Below are 5,021 nucleotides of genomic sequence, written 5' to 3'. Positions count from 1 at the left end.
TATTAAACAACGGCGAGTCTTCTCCGCCCTTTATCCACTAACTCGGTACATACTTCTCCAAAGCGCGGTTTACTGTCAGTCTAAACTTTGTCCTAATTCCTCTACGTCCATCATGCAGAAACTAAATGATGTCGATCCATTGTCTTAATAGGGCGATAACAATTGCTCATGTTCTCTGTCCAGCATAAAAACTTTCCAGCATGGATTTATTAACCTTAGTAATCACAGTCACTATGATGACATAATGATCACTAATCCCTGTGTCTGTACTGACAATGCAATCAAGGTCGCGCGTCAGGCATGTTTGTAGCTAAAAGCTACTTCTTAATCAGGTAGCTCCACAGTCTGCCTCACATGGGCTGAGTGCACCCCGCTTGCCAACAGCGCTCAGCAAACCGGATGGTCACCCATCCAAGTGCTAGCCCAGCTCGACAGCGCTTAATTTCGGTGATCTGACGGGAACCGATATTACCACTGCGGCAAGGCTGTTGGCCTCTTTGTAGCTACAACGTCTAAAATATTTTCGTGTAGCATGGGTTATCGGACTAACTTCTCAAGATAGCTTTCGGAGAAAGTGTTCAGAACTACTTCACCAGACTGTCAGCTCGTACCAGTTGCAATGAATTCGTAGATGTCCCATTCTGTACTCGTAGGTCAAAGTGATCGAGGTACTTCCGCACTACTGTGTGTAAGTTTTCATTGAATCATTCTGAAACTATATCAGCGAAGAGAAAACGACATTTTGTCAATGGAGTGAGTGATTGATTATTTTGTAAAATTTTTTTGTTCGTTTACAGACGCAATCACATTCTTGTGACACAGTCATAACCGGTTTCGGCCATACAGTGACGATCTTTAGATTCTAAAGGCGGCATACACTGAACACAGGTTCATGCGTTGTCAACACGTTGACAACGCATGAACCTGTGTTCAGTGTACGCCGCCTTTAGAATCTGAATATGGTCATCGTATGGCCGAAACCCGTTCTTTAGACACAGTCATAACCGGTTTCGGCCGTGCAGTGACGATCTTTAGATTCTAAAGGCGGCATACGCTGAACACAGGTTCATGCGTTGTCAACGTGTTGACAACGCATGAACCTGTGTTCAGTGTATGCCGCCTTTAGAATCTAAAGATCGTCACTGTATGGCCGAAACCTGTTATGACTGTGTAACAAGAATGTGATTGCGTCTGTAAATAAACAAAAAATATTTCAGCGGAATCGGGTGGCTCTTAAAAACATCTGATGACTAAGTTCACACAGGTACCAAGACACTGAATCAAACTGGGTGCCTTTGTCCTCGATGCTGTGCATTTCTTGGGCGAACAGAGCGAGCTGTGTATCGGAAGTTTTCTGCTTACGAAATCCATGTAGGTTTTATAGAGGATATTTTAGTTCTTTACAAACACCACGATTTCCGTAATTCTACAGCACATCATTGTCAGCCTTTAAGGCCGATGATTATGTGCATCTTTTCGATGACCCTACTTGAAACAATGCATTAGATTAGCACCAGTTGAATGCGATATTGTGTGTTCACGTGTGGTTTCAGTCTGCCGTGGAACGGAATATTGACGTGTGTTTGTTTGAGAACGAAATGTGGGAGCAAGGGCCCACGTGTAATGCTACTCCGGTCGGTGTGCGTAAAGGGCGAAAAGACATTCGAAGAAAATCTTATTTATCGTACCGAACTTACTGCAAATTCTTTGTTGTTCTTGGTAACAGTGAAAAAGCCAGAAATAATATGAATTTTGCGCAGGGTTATGACAACAAAACGTTGTGGTACTTCCGAATCGACTGTATTCCGTACAAACAGGGCGGTAACATCGTCAGAATCTCTAGATGGAAACATATGTTTTGATTTTCCTAGAAAGGGATATAAATGGAAAACGAAATTACGCAATGTGACGATATTGACAAAAAGTTAGTACGTAGAAGAGTACCCGACGGCTATAAAAATACAGAGTGATACCCGTGAAAAAAATTTATTCTGGCTCGGAGACCTCTGTTTTTTATCTTCTCAAATCACTTGGTTTTTGATTCAGACACTACAATGATGGACAAAAATTTTTAATGGGAGGCAGAGACATTGCAGCAGCAAGAAGAAAGTTTTGCGTGCTGAGGACCATATTCTTGTTCTGTAATACACTTCGCTAAAACTCGAGTTTCACAAAACTAAACACAAACACATTTTGGTCGATTTCAACGGAGATAATGGGCTGAAAGCACCCTCAGTTACTTTTGTAAAGCGTACATTGGCGATGTGGGTGATAGGTGCAGTGATGAAGGGTCACTAAAAGCTGCAGTGATATTTCCGGGACTTGCGGAATAATCTTGGTCATATCAGAGGAGCACAGAAGTATTCGCGCGCTGTCGCGCATATAGTCTCACGTAAACGAAATGCGTTCATACGTGGCACAATACCACAACAATGTCAAAGATGTTACCACATTAATTTCTAACAACTTTTTCGCTGGAAGTTTCTACAAGGTCCAGCAGAGCGTAAATTCGTCAGCGACCACATTTTGTATTACAAAGGCAGTGCAGTTTCGCACCTCTTACGGTGTATCACTCTTCATCACGGAGTACTTTTATGTTTTCACATAATATATATATCATATGCATCTATAAACTTTGAGAATGTTCATATATTATTTTCAGTCCAAATACAGTGGATAGGCAAAATAATTTGAACAGAGATAGTAATGGCATGGATGTGTTTGAAGGTCAACAACGCAGGTAAGGTACGTGTCGCGCTAGACTGTGCATGTTCATTACGGCCTAGGCATCGCTGCAGGTTGTTTAAGAGTTGAGCACACTTCGTATTTGCACTCAGAGGCGAAGTCGACGTGCAGTGAAAGACCTAACGGAGTTCCAAAGAGGGCAGATTGTGTGGGCCCGATTAGCTGGAGCATCAGTAGCCAGGACAGCCAATTTATTGGATGTTTGAGAGCAACTGTTTCAGCAGTCATGACAGCCTACACAAAACATGGAAAGACATAATCGTGTAAACGGAATAATGGGCGCAAATCAAAACTAAATGACAGGTATCGTCGTACGCTACCACGAATTGTGTCAAAACAACACAAACTACGGCGGCTAAAGTGACTGCAGAGATTAAGTACCACCTTCGAGAACTCCGTAAAGCGAAGAGTCATGGACGCGCTGCTATACCGAAACTATCAGCCAACGCAAAGAAGTGTAAAGCATGGTGTCAAGAGCGTAAATCCTGGACGGATGATCAGTGAAAACACGTCGTATGGTCCGACCAGTTAATATTTTCGTTATTTCTAACATCGGGCCGGATTTACGTCTGGAGAGCGCCAAAAGAAGCCTACAATCCTGTTTGCTTGATTCCAGAGGCTAAGCATGGAGGTGGAAAGTGTGATGGTGTGGACAGCCGTATCATGGTATTCTCTCAAAGGTCATGTTACAGCCAACGATTATGTGAACATTTTAGGTGACCAGGTGCACACCTTGATTCAAATGTTGTTCCCCAGCAATGATGCCATATTTGAGGACAATAATGCACCCATTCACACAACCAGTACAGTACAATCGTGGTATGAGGTGCATACAACCGAACTGCAGCGTTTTCCCTGGCCAGCACAGTCCCCGGACTTGAACATTATCGAACCCTTGTGGACGGTATTAGAGTACAGATTTCCTCTTCCCTCGTCACTACAGGAGTTAGAAGAGGTTCTGATCGAAGAGTGGCATAACATTCTGTAAGTAGGCTGTTTAGGTTTTTTTATTGGTAACGCCACCTCTGTATAAAAATCACTGGCTGTGCTGTGTGCAGTCTGTGTCTAGTTTGCATTGTTGTCTGCCATTGTAGTGTTGGGCAGCGGCAGCTGGATGTGAACAGCGCGTAGCGTTGCGCAGTTGGAGGTGAGCCGCCAGCAGTGGTGGATGTGGGGAGGGAGATGGCGGAGTTTTGTAATTTGTCATGAACTGCTATATATATTATGACTATTAAGGTAAATACATTGTTTGTTCTCTATTAAAATCTTTCATTTGCTAACTATGCCTATCAGTAGTTAGTGCCTTCCGTAGTTTGAATCTTTTATTTAGCTGGCAGTAGTGGCGCTCGCTGTATTGCAGTAGTTCGAGTAACCAAGATTTTTGTGTGGTAAGCGATTTGTGAAACGCATAGGTTAATGTTAGTCAGGGCCATTCTTTCGTAGGGATTTTTTGAAAGTCAGATTGCGTTGCGCTAAAAATATTGTGTGTCAGATTAAGCACAGTCGTGTAGAAATTGTTCAAAGGGGACGTTTCAATTCCACTGGAGACTATACAGTTATTATATGCCAGTACTCCAAAAAGAATCTCAGCTGTATTACAGGAAAATGGGAGTCCAACCCATTATTAATAGACCATTCCAAAATAAGTACATGTGTTCACATTATTTTGCCTATCCCCTGTATGTCAGTGGATCCTTTTTTTTCACAGGTTCGAGTAACATTTTTTTTCTTCAACATAACATTTCTTGTAACTTTAGTTTTTATTTATTTATTTATTTTTTCTTAGTAGCTGGCAAGGATTTTCTTTTGGAGTACTACATTATAAAGTAGACTAAAATAGAGATGTTTAATGTTTTTTACTAACATTTGAAATAATCACTAACTAAAAATGCTGAAGGACGGTGAAATAACCCTGAGGTGCCTATTTTCATGACGTCCGGTGGAGTCATTTTCATTCCTGTTTCACTCGCAAACAGAGCGAGGGAAAAATGACTTATCTGTATTCCCCGGTACGAGCCCAAATTACTCATATATTGTGTTCGTGATCCTTGCGCGAAATGTACGTTGGCGACAGTATGATCGTTCTACAGTCGGCCTCAAATGCCGTTTTTCAAAATGTACCCAATAGCGCCTCGCGGAAACAGCGTCGTCGTTCCTCCAGCGATTCCCATTTCAGTTCACAAAGCATTTCATCAACAGCTGCGTGCTGATCGAGCCTACCGCTAACAAAGATGTAAAAAGGTGTGAAAATTTACTCTTACGAGACGGTTCTCTAT

General features: G+C 42.2%; 1 pseudogene; it reads right to left on the bottom strand.

Annotated features, from left to right (window-relative positions):
- Window positions 1-375: 375 nt before the first annotated feature.
- LOC126475816 (5S ribosomal RNA) lies at window positions 376-493 on the bottom strand (annotated as a pseudogene).
- Between the last annotated feature and the right edge of the window lie 4,528 nt (window positions 494-5,021).

This window comes from Schistocerca serialis, chromosome 4 (genome assembly GCF_023864345.2).
Source record: "Schistocerca serialis cubense isolate TAMUIC-IGC-003099 chromosome 4, iqSchSeri2.2, whole genome shotgun sequence".
Classification (NCBI taxonomy): domain Eukaryota; kingdom Metazoa; phylum Arthropoda; class Insecta; order Orthoptera; family Acrididae; genus Schistocerca; species Schistocerca serialis.
Note: the sequence above shows the minus strand (reverse complement) of the source record. Positions and strands in the feature narration are given on the sequence as shown.